Genomic DNA, 17,734 nt, shown 5'->3' on the forward strand with positions numbered 1-17,734 from the left:
CATGTGATTACACGGAACCAAACCATTTCCTGATGCACCTACACTTGAGACTTGGGGAGATGGGATGTGGAAGATACGGGGACTAGTAATTCTGATGAGGATTTAATTAAGAACTCAATTTTCCCAGACTTCCAATACTGACTGCCTGATGTTTCTTTAATAGGAACTGTTGATATATTCTAATTACGGTGGGTTATTTATGGGATCAGGTCTCATCTCTCTGCTCAATTATGTTTTGTTTGGGAGATTTGCGTACTTTTATGACTCTGGTTCTTAATTGAGTCTATTGTCTTCCCCAAAGATGCACTTAGTCTGGGGACCTATTCGTTTGTGGCTTTTCCTCTACCAGAGATCCCGCCACCTCTTACCTTTCTTTCCCTTTCATTGATAAACTCTGAAGCCGTCGGGAAGGAGACTCCCTCCTCCCTGATTCTCAGCACAAACTGTGATTGTGCTCCTGACCTATGGCTTTGCTTTGCAGATTCACTGTATAGCCTGCCTTTATATTTTGGAGACAGGATTCTGTAAAACTGTGCCTGGGTATTAGATATGTTTGAAATTCTGAGAAAACTGAAAATTTCAGGTGCTTGGCGTCAAGAGGCACATTTGATATTCTGAACTGGAACATATTTATAGGTGTTTCTTTATGGAGGAAAGACTTTTGATTTACTGTCCTGGAGATGTTCTCAGCTGTGGGTAAATCACAATTAGGTGTTGGAAAACTGTGATATTGTTGTATTATTTTGTAGACAAGATTCCTTCCAGCATTACAAGATGACTCTGTTTCCATAACAATAGACATGGATCAACATCATTTTGAATGGCCACATAGATATTCCACGTTATGGATACATGATAATTTGTGTAACCAATTATTTTCTATTGGTGGGTATCCAGGTAGTTTTCAACCTGGGATGAATAACTTTAGACGTGCATCATTGTGCACATCCATAGTTATGTCTAAAGGATCAATTTCCAGAAGGCAAATTGCAGAGTCCAAGGGCGAGTACAATGTTGAGACTTTTAAAGACTATAGACTAGCAGTCCCAACAGATCAACGAGGGCTGGCGGTCTGAGCAGGGAAATGCAAGCCTGAGGACAGAAACAGCACATGTGAATGTATGAATGCTAAGAAGTACAGTTCTGCTTCGATCTTTGCTGATTTAAGACAAAAGTGGTCATGATGAGATCAGGTCAGTGACAGAACTGCTCCCCTTCAGGTACAAAACTTCAGCTCCACCATGATTTTCTAAATGCCCTATCCTACCTCCTTATTCCTTGCAGAGCGTGGAGCACATAGTAGGTGTGAAATAAATGCTTGTTAGCCTGAACTGAGCCAGCATAGAAGTCTGTAGCCCCCCTGTTCCTTCAAAGCCCTTTCAGCCTAGGCTTCATGGTATAAAAATGCAACAAAGGGAGAGTTGGCAGTGGGGCCTGATTTGTCATAATTTTGTGATCATGGGGAAGAATTTCATCCTACAAGCATCCTCTGTTTCTGGTCATTTACATTTCCGATTTTGACTCTGTAGCCTTTCAGACATAAAGGAAATATGTAATAGAGGGAAAATGAGAAATATTAGTGCAATCATTTATCATGTTCATTGAAGAGGGTATTGATTCCCTGGAATGCTCGCAAACCCAGAGATGCTTCCAGCATCTAAAGATCTTGCTCTCCCGTGACACACCCCTCTCTGTCTTCTCAGCAGGGTCATTCAAGCCCCCAGATGCTCTCCTTGGCATTGAACATGGGTGTGCTTGTGGGGACTGGGAAAAAGCCCCCCCATAGAGGGCACTGTCCTTGCTCTTTCGTCTTCCCATCTGACCACCGCTTTAGTTAAGCCAGTAACCGTTGCTGTCCTTTTCTGAGCCTACTTCCCGACCCACATAGAAGCTCATGAGGCCATATGCTGCATTTTCTCTCTCAGTGGTCTCAACCTGAGACTGAGAGGTCTGTAGCTATTTTCTAGTGCTGCCATAACAAATTTCCACACAATGAGCATCCTAAAAGCACACCCATTTATTATCTCACAGTTCTGTGGGCCAGAAGTCTGGGCTCCATACCCAGCTGGCTCTTCGGCTGAAGGTCTCACCTGGTGGGGACTGGGCTGGGCTCTCATCTGGAAACTCCAGGGCAGATTATGCTGCTAAGCCCATTCAGGTTGTTGGCAGAATTTAGTTCCTTGTGGCTGTAGGACTGAGTCCCCATTTCCTTGCTGCCTGTCAGCCAGGGCTGGGTCTTTGCTGCCAGAGGCTGCCTGCATTCTCTGCAGCTGCTTTCCATATGGTTCCATCCAGCAATGGCAGGCCGAGTCCCTCTCATGCTGCCGGTATCTCTTTCTTCTTCACTGCGTCTCTCTAATTCCAGCCAGAGAGAGTGCTCAGCTCTTAAGGGCTCATGTGGCTAGATTAGGCCACTTGAGTAATCCGGGAAAACCTCACTACTTTAAAAAGTCCCTTTTGGGGTACCCGGGTGGCTCAGTTGGTTAAGCATCTGACTTGATATAGGTCCAGGTCATGATCCCAGGTTCATGGGATCAAGCCCTGAGTCAGGCTCTGTGCTGGGCGTGGGGCCTGCTTAAGATTCTCTCTCTCCCTCTCCCTCTGCCCCTCCTCTGCTCTCTCTCTCTCTCTCTTTCCCTGTCTTTAAAAAAAATAGTCCCTTTCCCATTATAACCTGATATATTCATTCACAGGTGGTAGGGAGTAGAGCATGGATATCCTGGGGCTCTTGGTCACTTTGCCAGCTTCCAGGGGAAGGTGACAGGAATCTGGCCTCTCTCACTGCAGTCTCTCCCGCAAGGTCTAGCAGGGGGCTCGGCGCTCCATCTGCCTATGTTACCCTTCCTCACTCTGTGGAATTCTCTCTGTAGTCCACGGTCCAGTCAGTTTAAGGGGAAATTGGCTTCTGTGCAAGTAATGTCAATTATCTCTTCTTCTTGTATAGCACTTTGAAAGTCCCAAAGCAAGGTAGGTGAGGAAACTGAGGCTCAACGAGGGCAAGTCACATGGGGAAAGAGGGCACTGACAGGTCATGAGGTCACTTTACAAGGGCCAGAAGTAGGTTTTAGGTCTCCAGGCTGCCAGGCCATCACTCTTTCAGAATCTGGAAAATTCCCTGCAACCAGAAGCCAAGTAGCTAAGGAACATATCTTCCAGCTTTCCAAGAGAATCCCCTGGGAGAAGTTGGCAAGCCGGTTGGAAGTTTGGCACACACTGTCCCTGGGCTCCAGCTGCTAAGAATTTGCAATGGCAGGACTCCCCCGTAGTGAATGGCACACTGGTTGCTGGCACAGCCTAAATGGAGACACCGGCTTGGACGAAGCGCCCCTGCCTTTTCCAAGCTGACACATGGCTCTGACTTGGCCACCGTTCATCTCTGGGTAACAGTTTGAAAGAGAGGAGAGAAAGAGAATCACAGAGCAGTCGAGCCAGGAGACTATTTAGAGATGAGTTTAATCCAAACCCTTTACCTGCTCATAGAGATGGAAAACATGAGGCTCACCCTGTTGGAGCGATGGCTCAAACAGGCAGTAGAGTCATGACTAAGATCCAGCCATTCTGCTTTCCAGAGCAGAAATCCGTTCTCAACCTCATGGTATTGTGGTTCTTCCTGTGCAGACGTCCTGTGGGCCTGCCCTTGCCACCCACAGCATGATGACTTATACTTGTGTATACGTGCAAGAACACACCATCTGTGTTCAGCCACACACATACGTGCACCAGCAATCTTTTTTTAAATCTTTTTTTTTTTTAACGTTTATTTATTTTTGAGACAGAGAGAGAGAGAGAGCATGAACAGGGGACAGGCAGAGAGAGAGGGAGACACAGAATCTGAAGCAGGCTCCAGGCTCTGAGTGGTCATCACAGAGCCTGACGCGGGGCTCGAACTCACGGACCGCGAGATCATGACCTGAGCCGAAGTCAGACGCTTAACCGACCGAGCCACCCAGGCGCCCCCCAGCAATCTTAATAGAATTTCTGGTTGAGAGCCTGGACTCTGGGGTCAGGTGATCTGAGTTCAGATCCCTACAATGCTAACCTTGGGCAAGTTACTGAACCTCTCTGTGCCTCAGTTTCCTCCTCCTTTATAAATGAGAATGATGATAGCACCCAGTTTATAGGGTTGTTTTGAGGGTTCACTGAAATACTGTATGTAAAGGGCTTAAAATGGTGTCTGGCATATAAGTGCTGAGAAATTGCTTGCTATTGTTATTTCTAGAAAGGCTACTACCATGCCCCCCTATTGTTCTCTTGGTTGGGAAGTAATAATCTAATATAAATAATAATCCCACACAGCAGTATTCACAAACTGAAATGCCTAGGGTGGTCAGGGGTGGAAGTGGGCTGGATGTAAGAAAAATTGTATGACCCCCCCCCCCCCATTCCATTTGACTTTCCTTTTTTTTTTGAGAGAGAGAGAGTGCAAGCAGGGGAGAGGGGCAGAGGAAGAGAACCTCAAGTAGGCTCTGCGCTCAGCACAGAGCCTGACGCAGGCTCGATCCCACGACCCTGGGATCATGACCTGAGTTGAAATCAGAGTTGGACACTCAGCCGAACTGAGCCACTCAGGTGCCCCTGATCTTCCATTTTGAAAGAGAAACGAGCAGAGAGATCTGTTTCTCTACTACAGCAAAAGCAACAGTGCAAGCACAGTGAGAAATGGTGACTGTGTCTGGGCCGCAGTATTAGGGACAGTAGAGAGTGGTGGGGACTGAGGTGAACTGAAGCATGGGAGGGCACATGCCCTGTGTAAGGGACAGTTGCTACTCCGTCTCGGCTGGTTACTGCCATGTGGAAATTTAGATCTGGTGCTGTCAGATCTCCTGACTTTTTTTCAAGAGAAGCCAGAAATCTGCATTTTTAATGTAAAATCTTCCAATTATTAAATGTTGGCTCAACTCTTTGCAAACATTGGATGAGCCAAACAAAACATCTGTGGACCAGACTCAGCTGCAGCTGCCAGTGTTCCGTTTCTGCCCTATATTTGTGAGCTGCAGTCATCCTCTTACTTAATCCTGTGATGTCTATGTGCGTATCACCATCACCGGGTGGCCAGCAGTGGCCCCACCTGGGCATGAGTTACAGACACCGTGGGAGGCAGCTCTCTGCAGGTAGCTCAGCTGGTTAAAGAGGAAAACCCATGATTACAAACTGGGTTTCCCTTTTTTTCCTAATGTTTATTTTTATTTATGTATTTTGAGAGAGAGAGAGCGAGCAGGGAAGGGGCAGAGGGAGAGAGAGAATCCCAAGCAGGCTCCATGTGGAATTTGACATGGGGCTCGATCTCACGAACATGAGATCATGACCTGAACCAAAATCAAGAGCCACATGCTTCACTGACTGAGCCACCCAGGCGCCCCACAAACTGGATTTTCCGAAGAAGATTACATCCCCATTTCTAAGATAGGTCCTCTCCTTCTCTGGGCTTCAGTTTCCCATTATCGAAACAGGTAAAGACAACCTGGGTCTTCTCCCACTGCTTACTAAGGACTGTCACCACTTCCAGCTACCCCTTATCACATTTACTCTCGGTGATGCTCTTCATGGTAGGACATCTGCTATTTTTGTCTCCTTGCTTCCCTTCCATTGGAGAACATTCCTTTCCTCCCCATGTGTTTCTGGTGGAGCCATTGATTGCACAGAACAAACCTCAGCCACTGGCTGTATGATCCAAGCCTGGCCAATCGTGCTTCTCCATCCTTCTGGCAATAATAACTAATTAGTTCATGAAGTGGGAAGGTGACCCAAGCAGCATCTAGAGGGACCTTCTCTGGGATTGCCATTCAGATGCTGGGAGAAGGAGGCACCTTCCTTTTTGGGCTTGTGAACCTGGGGCTGCTGGTGGTCATGTCTCCACCACACTGGGAAAACTTCTCTGTCGTACGAGAGAAAGGAGCCAATGTGTAGAGAGGCAGAGACGAGACTCAGATGCAGAGGGAGAGTAGATGGTTCAGAATTTAGTCCTTGGTTCCAGATGCCAAAACCCTGGTCCCTAGAGCTCTTCCTCGGCCTCATTGGGCTACCTCATTATGCACTGAACCGTGGGAACCAGTCAATGCCTTAAGCAAGTTGGGTTTCTGTTAATTGCAAACCAAAAACTCAGACCGTTACCTTAGGACCTAAGGTGCACGAGAACATCACGGTGCAAGGGCAGGGCCAAGTCAATCTTGTTCACTACTGCATCCTCAGTGCTGTGAACAGTACCCGGCCCCTGGTAGATTCTCGGGAAATATTTGTTGAATGAATAAGCAAAACATGAATATTACCTCCTAGAATCCTCATACAAACCTTGTATCTAAAGCACCAAATGATAAGGTAAAGACCAAGTTTACCAGCTAGGAAGTGACAGTGGCCAGGTTCTGCCATTACTCTTAAACCCAAAACTGTATTGGGGCGCCTGGGTGGCTCAGTCGGTCGAGTGTCTGACCAGCTCAGGTCATGATCTCACGGTCTGTGAGTTCAAGCCCTGCTTCGGGCTCGCTGCTATCAGTGAAGAGCCCACCTTGGATCCTATGTCCCTCTCTCTCTTGGCCCCTCGCCCCCCTCATGCTCTCTCTTAAAAAAAAAAAAAAGTTAAAAAAAACCCAAACCTGAAACTGTATCACCTCCCAGCCTGACAACCTCCTTCTAACTGGTCTCCTTGCCTCCCCTCATGCAGGGAATAGAGTGATCTTTCAAAGGCACAGACTTAATTTAATTGTCCCCTGCTTAAACTCTTTGCTGGTATCTATTGATCTGCCTGTCAGTTGCAGGGGCTGGACCCATTTCCCATCCGTGCCTTTCCCACGCCTCCTGCCGCGTGGCCTTGTCCTTCAACAGGCACCCAGTTTCCAGATGGAGTTTTCCTGCCTGGTGGGCTCCCCCTCTCCCCATCCAATTCTGTGAATCTGTTCCAAGTTTCTGGTGAGTTAGTTATTGGAGCCTCAGTTTTAAATCTTTTTCATATGCAAGTAGTTTATTCTCATTAAGAGAAATCCTATCTTCTGCTTGTTTAACTCTGTCAGTTAAATCCGTTAAGTTTATTTGTGTTTGCCCAGTGGTAATTTTTATTGAGAGAACATCCGAAACCATCTGCAGGGAGGAGGCTGAAGAAGCCCGCGGAGTGCCCCGGTCCCGGTGCTGATTTTCCTGAGTCTCCACCACCCAGAACGGCTCCTTCCGTCCACGGGAGGCTGACCGCAGGGTTGCTGCTCTCTGGGTCCTTTTGAGTTTTGAATTTGTGTAGGAGCAGCCTTGACTTTCGAGATTTCACATTGTGTGTGTTTTCGTTGTTGGAGGGGCTTTCAGAGAAGGGTGGCCCTCAACGGCCAGGCTTAATAATCTCATGCGGGGTGTAATGAGCAGTTTCCTGCCTTCAGATGGAGGGGAAAGACCCAGACTGGATCCCCCTGGATGTAATCACATCCTCCTCAGAGCCCTTGCTGCACTTTGTTCCTTTAACAAGCCCCTGGCACCTTTTTCCTTAGGTCAGATTCATCTGCCTTATTCCCCTTCTTGGCTCTAGAAAGTCTTGAGTCAGGGCTGCATATAATTCATATACTCCCTACTTTATCCAGTAGAGTGTCTTGAATATAGTAACCTCTTTTCATGATTGATGAATGAATGAATGAATGAATGAATGAATGATTCCACGCACATCATCCCCTGCACACAGCCCCTGCCTTCCCAGAATGCATACTTCAGAGAAAACCTCAAGTAAATTTGCCCCAGGAGTTCCAGGGAGGTGATTATTGTTGTTCCTGTTTTATAAATAAGCCTTTTTAAACATTTGTTTTCTTATCTTTCTTTCCTTTAAGGAAAAAAAAATCCTTACCTAGCTAATCAAAAGTTTCCTGTGTTGGTTCTTTCAATGCAAATTGCATTTTCCAAATAACGCAGAACAAAGATAACCACAATTACAAAACCAGACAGCTGACAAAGATAAACTGTAGATTTCAGAGCAGAAAAGAAAACTTAAACAAAACTTTGTCAACTCTCCTCAAACACCTAGGTTTTTTAGCATCTCATTTTGATTTTAAAGAAGCTTGTAATAGATTGAGCTTTCAACTCTAAGTAGGTTGTCAAGATAGAGAGTGAGCTCCCCGTCACTGGAGGTAAGCAGGTGAAGATTGGATGATGAACACTGGAGAAAACAGAACAGAAACTAACTGACTAAAATATAGTGAAGGGTTGAATAATGTGCTCTAAGAACCCAAAAACGATCAACTCCACAACCGGTAGAAAGAAATGAATAGTATAAGATTTAGGTTCCAGTGGTCCTGAGACTGCATCTTGGCTCCAGTGATGACTAGCTGTGTGATCTTAAGGAATTACATAACTTCTCTGGTTAAATGAGGTATAAATTATAAAGACCCTTGCTGGCACAGAAGATGTTACAATATGCTGGTCTCCTTTATTTTTACAAGGAGGAGAAAGAGTATGGTAGATTGCAAGCTTGGTCCAAACTTCTTCCATCCCTGTAAGCGTACCCACCTGCAAAGTGACATTACCTGTCCTCCCATCTAGAGGCAAAATCTCTCTTTCCACATGGAAATTGGGTGTGGTTATGTGATTTGCTTTGGCTAATGGGGCATTAGGGGATATGGCACAAGCAGAGGCTTGCAAAATATATTTTAGAGCCCTGAAACTATGGCCACCTGAGCGAGCCTGGCCCAGCCTATTGGATGGGTAGAGACACATGACTAGTTTCCACTGCTCACTCTAGCCCCTCAACCAACCTACTAGCTAACTATAGAATTGCCTGGTTGACCCACAGACTCACGAGCAATAATAAAATGGTTGTTGTTATAAGTCACTAAGTCTTGGGGTGGTTTGTTACACAGCAGGGGCTAACTATTACAAGTAAATTAGAAAGTTATTTACCACTTGCAGGAATCAATGATGAAATGGGATTTTCTTTTCAGAAACTCACATGATAGGTGACTTTGCCATAATGCAGATATATCTCCTAATACAAGGGTCATCTAAGTGAATAGAACTGTCAAAACATAGCTGAATTATTTGTCAGGCTTTTAGCCAATGTAATCTACAGAAATGCATGTTATGCCTAGAACAGTGAATTTTAATGCTTGGGCTGCTAAATGTGATTTCAGCTACATTTTCACAAGGGTTGTATTCCAGGGAAACCTACTGGTCTTCTGGAGAGGAGGCTGGCTTGGGGCATCACTGGTGTTTTTCCTCTAGGATAGATTGTCTATGATCCCTGGGGAAAAGCAGAGAAATATTCAAACATTATTTAGAGCCCACTTTAATATTACCTAAAAAGCGCTATTCACAGGCTTTGATGTCTTAGCTTGGTAGAAATAACACTTCCCTCATCAAAAAAGTTGTTTGATCCCTGAATTTCATTTTTTTTTCTTTCAGATATTAACTCAGAGCATTTCAGTCTTCCCTGGGGAATGAAGCGATGAAAGCGGGCAGTTGATTTAGTGAATACAGTTATTTAACGTCATTATTATTGCAGCCCTAAAAGGGGGCACTATCCCTTTCCTGTTGACCATCTCATGGTTTCTGCCCCACCCCACCCCCACAGTCCCCACATAGCCCCTGGCCGGTTCTCACACCATCTCACACATGATAGTGGTGGCTCTTCTCCTGCCTCCCCAATTTCCACCCTTCCAGACCTTGGGTCTGCATACCACTGGAGTGATCTTTTGAAAACGCCAGTTGCAGATGCCTGGGTGGCTCAGTAGGGTAAGCGTCTGACTGGCTCAGGTCACGATCTTGTGGTTTGTGAGTTCGAACCCCGCGTCTGGCTGTGTGCTGATGGCTGCTTTGGATTCTGTGTCTCCCTCTCTCTCTGCCCCTCCCTCACTTGTGTGTGTTCTCTCTCTCTCTCTCAAAAGTAAATAAACATTTTTTTTTTAATTTTTCTTTCACGTTTATTTATTTTTGAGACAGGGAGAGACAGCATGAATGGGGGAGGGTCAGAGAGAGAGGGAGACACAGAATCTGAAACAGGCTCCAGGCTCTGAGCTGTCAGCACAGAGCCTGACGCGGGGCTCGAACTCACGGACCGCGAGATCATGACCTGAGCCGAAGTCAGATGCTTAAGTCGGAGCCACCCAGGCGCCCCTCAAAAGTAAATAAACGTTAAAAAAAATCCCAAAAATGCCAATTGCATGTGATTCCCTTGCTCAGAATTCTGCAATAGCTCCCTATTGCCCAAGTCCCCAGGACTCATCTCCTTCTCCTGTTGTGTTCGTCTCCTGGGGCTGCTGTTGGGAAGTACCCCAAACTGGGCAGCGTGAACAACGGTAATTTATCGTCTCATGGTCCCAGAGGCTGGAAGTCTGTCCGAGATCATGGTGCTGACAGAGTTGGTTCCTTCTGAGGTTTAGGAAGGAGCACGTCACGCCCTTTCTCCTAGCTTCCAGGAGCCTTGGGCGATCCTCAGCTGGTACATGGCATTCTTCCTGTCTTCACATCACCCTCTGTGTGTGTCAGTTTCTGGGGCCAAATTTCCCCTTTTCACAAGGACACCAGTCACATTGAATTAGGGCCCCATCCCTCATGGCTTTACCTTAACCAAAGGTCATCAAATACCTTATTTCCAAAGAAGGTCATGGGCACATGTTCTGGGGTTAGGACTTCAACATCTTTTTGGTGGGAACACTCAGCCCATAACACCGGACTTTGAAAGCCTTTCATGGGCTGTGCCATATTCCTCTGTTCTGGGGACTCCCAGTTCTGGCCACAACAGTGTCTAGAGTTATGTCTACGTTCCTATTTCTGTTCTGCCCCTCCCGGGTCACTTATGTGCTCTGTGTGCCTCAATTTTCTTCATCTTTAAAATGGGGATAATAATAGTACCAACCTCTGGGGGAATTGTTGGGGGTTTAAATGAATTCGTACAAATAAACCCTTTGAATATTGCCTGGCTCATAAGAAATGTTAGTGACTGTTAATTACTATTATTTTTCTGGTTTTTTAAAATTTTATTTATTTATTTTGAGAGAGAGAGAGAGAGAGAGAGAGGCAGAGAGGGAGAATCCCAAAGAGGCTCTGCACCCGAAGCATGGAGCCCAGTGCAGGGCTCAATGCGGGGCTTGAACTCATGAACCATGAGATCATGACCTGAGCCAAAACCAAGAATCAGGCAAACGCTTAACTGACTGAGCCACCCAGGTGCCCCTATTTCTCTGTTTTTTGAAGTCTTCCCTGTTTCTTCCCTCCAGTGAGGCTCTTTCACTGTCCCCAAATAGAAGGTTGTGGTACCCCAAGGTCATACTGCAAGTCCATAGGATTAAAACCCAGACCTCTCCCCCAAATCCAGTGCTGGCTCCAGGGCCTTGAGGCTCCCGTGCCTCCCCTCATCCCTGGTCTATACACTGCTCACTCTCTTCTGGCTCCTTTCTGCGATCCCAAATTGCTCTAAGGTTGAGCCATGAAACTCTTCATTTTCTAAAAATCCTAGCTTCCAATCTGAGCTAAATGTGCTCTAAGTGTTAGCAGCCGTTGTTCTGTTTCATGTTAATTTGTCACTCGGGGATACGGAGGGGACAGGAGAAGCCTTGAGCGCCGGGTAATGGATTTCTCCTGAGTTTGCCCCCAGTCTTCATCAGCACCCTAATTATTCCACACCTTTTTAATAGAGGAAGCATTAGCAGTCCTAAACTGCGCAGGGGTCTGATTGAAATAATGTCTCCTGAATTATCTTTTCATAAACTGAAAAAATAAGTAAATAAGTGTGACGCTTCACAGACACAGCCCCCTTCTGGGTTGGTGGCTGGCCAGGGTCTCAGGGGGCGTGTGAGGGGACAGTGCACAGGATGTGACTGCGTTTGACCCACTGAGGGTTAAAGATGTTGCCTGTTTCCTTCACCCCTCCTCCTCCTCCCCATCCTCCCTCACTGTGCTCATCCCTCATGGCCCAGTTTACACTACCCCCCCTCCTTCAGGAAGCCTTCCCTGACTTCCTGTCCTGGTTATGTGTGGAATATATGCCACCAGACCCGGTTCTTAATTCTCTCAAGTACCACTGCTGTTCTTGCCAGCTTGAGTGGGAACTTCTCAAGGACAAAGCCCTGTTGGAATCTCCTTTTGTCCTCCCTTGTGGCTGCCAGCACAAGCCCAGACCCTAGTAAGGCTTAGTTTATAGCTATTGACTTAACAGAAAGGAAGACAGTGTACATCTCAGTGTATCCTGGCCCCCTCCAACTGTCTTCCATTCCAACCGCCTCTCTAGGTAGGACTATTCCAGAAGACTCAGCTAGTGTCAGTGAAATGCAGAAAGGAGCTTAATGAGCAAGGAAGATCATCCCAACAGCCAGTGGTCTTGGCAGGGAATGGGCTGTCTTGTAAGATACAAAGCTCACCATCTCTAGGAGCATCCGAGCCGCAGATGGGAGACCTTCCATGGTTCCAACCGCCTCTCTAGGTAGGACTATTCCAGAAGACTCAGCTAGTGTCAGTGAAATGCAGAAAGGAGCTTAATGAGCAAGGAAGATCATCTCCACAGCCAGTGGTCTTGGCAGGGAATGGGCTGTCTTGTAAGATACAAAGTTCACCATCTCTAGGAGCATCCGAGCCGCAGATGGGAGACCTTCCATGGTTCAAAGACTCTAAGGTTCCATGGCTCCAACGTCCCATGGTTCCAGGGTCCTGTGCCATTAGGGTTCCTTTCTGTTTCATGTCATTCTTTGCAGGGGGAAGACCAGCCCCTTTTATGAGCTCCCAGGCCACGTGTTAAGAAGGAAATGTGTAGCCAAAACCTGCCACTTTGTTAAAATTGGTACAAACAGAACATCTCACATTTCGGAGCTGTCACTCCACTGAGAGTCATTCACATAAACAACAAGGTCCTCGTGGGTTTGATGGCAACACAAACACCACTTGTGACTCAATTAAGGAAGCAGTAATTAAAAAGGGGGAACAGCATGCAGTCTCTCCAATCATACCTTCCCGCTGGGGCCTGGCCCACTGGCTGTAGTGGGATCCAGGGTACTTAGGGGGTCTGCCCTGGGGCCTGTGCTCCTGGCCCAGGCAGAGCTCACAGGGTGAGGCGCAGAGGGAGGGAAGATTCGGGGATGTGCCTCAGGGAGCGACCCATGTCTCACACCAGCAAGTGGCGGAAGGTAATAAAAATTATTGTAAATTAACAAAGTGCATCCAAAGGGAAGCAGTGTTGCCCCCTAGAGATCAGTCACGATTCCTTGGTTCTCAGATCATCACAGCCAATAGTTTTTATTTTTACTGTCTGAAGAACTTGGAGGTATTAAGTCATACCATTCTCATGAGATACACTGCTGTTATTGGCTTCGTATTTCCAGATGAGGAAACAGAGGCACGGGCCCCAGGTCATTCAACGCGAAGAGGCAAAGCTAGGATTTAAATTCTGGAAGTCTGGCTCTAGAGTTCACTCCCTTAATCACTATACTCAGATGCCTCTCACCTTTACGAAATGTTCTTTCCTAGGCATGGGCCCCCCTCATAATAGTCGGCTTTGCCATTTGTTAAATGCCTACTCTGTTCTAGAAGCTATGCTGTGCAGTTGACATAAAGGATCTCATCTTATGAAATAGGTGTCATAATTAGCCCCGTTTTACAGATGGAGAAACTAAGGTGCAGAGAGATTAAATGCTGTCTTTTATCCAGCTGAATGACAGAGCTTGGAATTAAATCCGTATCTGCTTGCCTCCAAATATTCCATCCTGCTCTTCTTACTTCCCATTGTATTTGGGATAGAATTGGCCAAGGCCAAATAGTAGGTGAGCAGATGTTTTTTTCATTTGTATCCTGCTAGGCTATGAGCATGGGAAGAGAGGACTTAACAAGATATTCCTTGAGGGTTGCTATGGTCTGAATTGTGTTCCCCCCAAATTTGTGTTGAAGCCCCAATCCCCAATGTGACTGAACTTGGAGATAGGATTTTAGGAGGCAATTAAGGTTAGATGAGGTGATAAGGGTAAGGTCCTGACCTGATAGGATTGGTGGCCTTATAATTATGAAGGGGAAGAGAAAGAGATCTCTCTCTCCTCATGCACATGTACTGAGGAAAGGCTGTGTGACCAGGAAGAGAGGAAGCCAGGAAGAGGGAACAGAACTCAACTATGCTGGCACCCTGATCTCAGACTTCCAGTCCCCGGAACCGTGAGAAAATACATTGCTTAAACCACTGAATCTGTGGTATTTTGTTATGGCAGCCCAACCTGACTAATACAAGGGTCTCATAATCCTTTTGAAGCATTCAGGCCAATGAATTGCAAACAGGAACTGCAGCTGACCCATCATCCATCTTGTGAGTGGCTGAATGGCTGGATAAGTGGTTAGATGGGTGAATGAGTAGATGCGTGGATGGGTAGATGGGTGGATGGGTGGGTGGGTGGATGAGTGAGTGGATGTATATATGAATGGGTGGAAAGTTGGGTATACATGTTATTCACCCAGAGTTAGAAGCAATGCCCATGGACTAACACTGTTCTGACAGTTGTTCCGTGTTCATTTTGGTAGCTTTTCCACCATTTCTTCTCACCTTTCATGGATGACTGAAATCATGGAAAGAAGCCACCACAGGCTTTAAATAATCTGGATGCCTCTCAGTGAGCTGCGGCCCTGACTGCATGACCAGTGGATTAACATTGAGTTCTACCTCATGAGGCAGCTCTCAGTAGTATTCGTCACTAACACAAATACACTGAAAGACCACATTCTGAAATTACTCCAGTATATGCTTCTAATTCTATAAATCACATCCCCTGTGTCCAGGGCAAGATGTTGTTTGGCAAGATTAACTGCTGGGGGAACCACACTGGGGGCCCTGGGTCCAGGCTTAGCTGGGGGCTTGGCAAACATTTTCTGGACACCTACTGTGTGCTGAGCCCCTGAAGGGCTGCCAGAAACAGCGAGGTGAACCCTGTGCCTGTCTTGGAGGAGCACTTGGTCTGGGGGAGGCTTATGAAGCGTCCAGCCTCTATCCTCAGAAGCTCACAGGTTCATAGAGCGTCTGTTGACCTCCACCCCCACCCCTGCTCCACCCAGGCAAAGCAAAGGAAGACACATCTGTTCTCTGCCAGGGAACAGAGCACCAAACACAGTGGGACGGAAGGCAGTGTCCCTGAGTACGGCAGGCTGCACACCAAAGGGCGGTCTCCACGGTCACATCCAAAGGGCTGAAGAAGCAGAAGAAAAGTAAAAGGCAACACTAGAGTAGAAAATGAGAAGGAGTTTTATTGGGGGAGGGGGATGGGATGGGGAGGTTAAGCGGGAGCAGAAGTGGGGAGGAGGGGTGCAGAACCCCCAGAAGCAAGGAGGCAGAGGGAGGGAGCTTTTGGGATGGCGGACTTGGGGTGGCCAGGAGGGCAGTTCAGCGGGGAAGGTGGCAGCCGCCATCTGCTGAGTACCACGTCCCAGGCACAGCGTGACCTCCACACGCACAAGGTCAAGTCTGAAAATGCCTGTGCAGTGTTTAGTCCAGTGCCAGGTCCACGGAAGGAATAACTTTATGATATAGGTGGTATTTCCCCCCCCTCCCCCCCCCATTTTTTCCCTGAAGAGAAATCAAAGGTCAGACAGCCAGAGCTTCGGTCCCCTGCTTTTGCCACAGAATGGCCAGAGCCGTGACTCCTGTTCAGGTCTCTGCGCCCCAATGACTGCACCCCTCATCTTCACTTCTGCTGCCTCCCCAAGGGGTGCTCTGAAACCGCCAGACCCTCCGCCACACCTCTCTGACACTCCTTTTTCCTTGTCTGTAAAATGGGTTGTTTGGGAATTAAGGACTGGATGAATCTATGTGACAGAGAAGCATGTGTCAAGTTTGTGGGGGGTGTGGCTGCTAAGCCAAAGTCGCACAGGGAACACAGTGGTACTAAAACAGTGCTCAGCTCTGACTCTGTGCCAGGAACTGCTCTGAGCATCCTTCATGGTATGAACTCATTCAGTCCTCAGCCCAACCCTATGAGGTAGGGACACTGGTCATCTTCATTTCCCAGGTACGGGGCACCGGGAAACCTTTGCAGCACCACACAGCTGCACGTGGAGAACACGCTCTCCCCCTCGGTCATCTGCCTCCAAGGCCCACGCTCTTTTCCTGTCCTGTCTGCGTGGCGGAGCCCAAGGAGTATGGGCCTGGTGCCCAGAGAGGCGGTGAGAAGCCTGGCTCTCCCTGATGGTTCTGTGCCCTTTGGCAACTCACTGAACCTCTCCGGGACGATTTATCTCTTAAATGGAGATTTAAATGCAAGTGCCCAGCTCACCGGGGCTGTTGGGAGGATTTCAGGACGTGATGTGCATAAAACGCTCAGCCCCATGCTTGGCACATGCACTTGGAGGTGAACGGCAGCCACGATTACAGCCGGGAGGAGGAATAGGAGGAGAAGGGGAGCCGGATAAGGGGAAGAAGAGGAAGGAGAGAGGAGAATGAGAACAGAGCTTACCTGTTACCTGTTCCAACTCGCCTCTATTTCGGGCCTCCCCACTTGACTCAGGTGAGCCAACCCGCGGTAGCAGCTGTGGGCAAGAAGGGCAAGAAGTCTCAGTCACCAACGCAGGGGCTTCTCCCAATGCTGTCCTGTCTCCCCGAAAGTCCCTTCCTTGATTTCAACAGCCCCAGAGCCTGCAGCGCAAGGAGCCCCATAAACAAATATGTTTCAGGCAAGGCCATCATTTGGGCCTGTAAATCAATAGGCTTTCCTTGGCCATTTGCAGAATCAAAGGCACAGTCAGCTCTAGATAATGCATCATGCCAGAGGGGCCAGGGGGCGGAGCCGTCATCTCCAGGCAGCGAGAAGGAAAATCTATGTCCTCTCCAGGGGCCCAGAGCTGGCATTACTGGGGGCTGCCCGTCCTGTTTCCTGCGTGAGCCAACATGGGGCAAGTGACATGGGACAGGTGACAGTAGCTGCTGCATGTGCATGTATGTGTGTGTGTGCGCGTATGGAGAGAAATCCGTTGGGTTTCTGTTTGTGTGTATGTGTGTGTGTGTGTGTGTGTGTGTGTGTGTGTGTGTGTGTGTGTGTTTTCCAAGAGGCCATCAGCATTCCGGCAGCGTCCTGAGAAATTCATCAAATTATTTAACCTTTGCTGGAATAAATAATACATGTGCTTTCTCAGGATTTATTCTGATTAAGCCGTTCTGGAGTGGTGCCAGGCCTGAGCCCGCCCCAGGAAAGGCAGGAAGGAGGCTGGTGGCACAGGATGGGAAATCAGGAGGCCAGCTGAGGGCTGGATGGGAGGGGGCCAATGAGGCCCGAGGGCTCGTGTGGCAGAGATGGACCCCTGTGGGCCCCTCTGGGATGGTGGGACAGGGAAGAAGAGGATGAAAATTCTGCCAGCCCTGTCTCTCAACCTGCAGGCTGTCTGCCTCCATCTGGGCACGAGGAGGGAGGTACAGTGGAGAAGGAGCTGGACTGGGGGCTCAGAGATGTGGCTCAGGCTGCCAGGGACGTCTGCGTGTCCAGGAGGCTGAGAACCAGGAAGCCTGGGTTTGAATCCCTGCACTGTTCTCTCTCTCTGCCAGGTGTGGCCTGGCCCTCTCTGGGCGTCTCCGTCCGTATGCACTTACCCTAGTGGCGTCTGTGACATGCAGCATCTAATATCTATTGAGTGTTCAACAGATATTCGGTTGGAACGTATGTAGCTGCAGCTTAAACCTGCAGAAGGACTGTGTCATACAGCTCAGCCCAAGCATTTGTGCAGTGACAATGACCATGCTTCCATAGAGGGTTTACTCTGTCCTCTAGTCTATGTGCTTTCAGTGAGTAACCTGATTTAACTTCAATCCCGTGAGGTCTGTACA

At 47.9% G+C, this 17,734-nt stretch overlaps 1 long non-coding RNA gene across 1 annotated transcript in view; it reads left to right on the forward strand.

The window, feature by feature from the left end:
• LOC122205502 overlaps window positions 1–9,721 on the forward strand; it is a 50,920-nt gene extending 41,199 nt beyond the window's left edge. The window contains exon 4 of the long non-coding RNA XR_006196098.1: window positions 9,364–9,721. This is a non-coding gene — a long non-coding RNA (uncharacterized LOC122205502). The remainder of the gene's footprint in view (window positions 1–9,363) is intronic.
• Window positions 9,722–17,734: the final 8,013 nt, after the last annotated feature.

This window comes from Panthera leo, chromosome D4 (assembly GCF_018350215.1).
Source record: "Panthera leo isolate Ple1 chromosome D4, P.leo_Ple1_pat1.1, whole genome shotgun sequence".
Classification (NCBI taxonomy): domain Eukaryota; kingdom Metazoa; phylum Chordata; class Mammalia; order Carnivora; family Felidae; genus Panthera; species Panthera leo.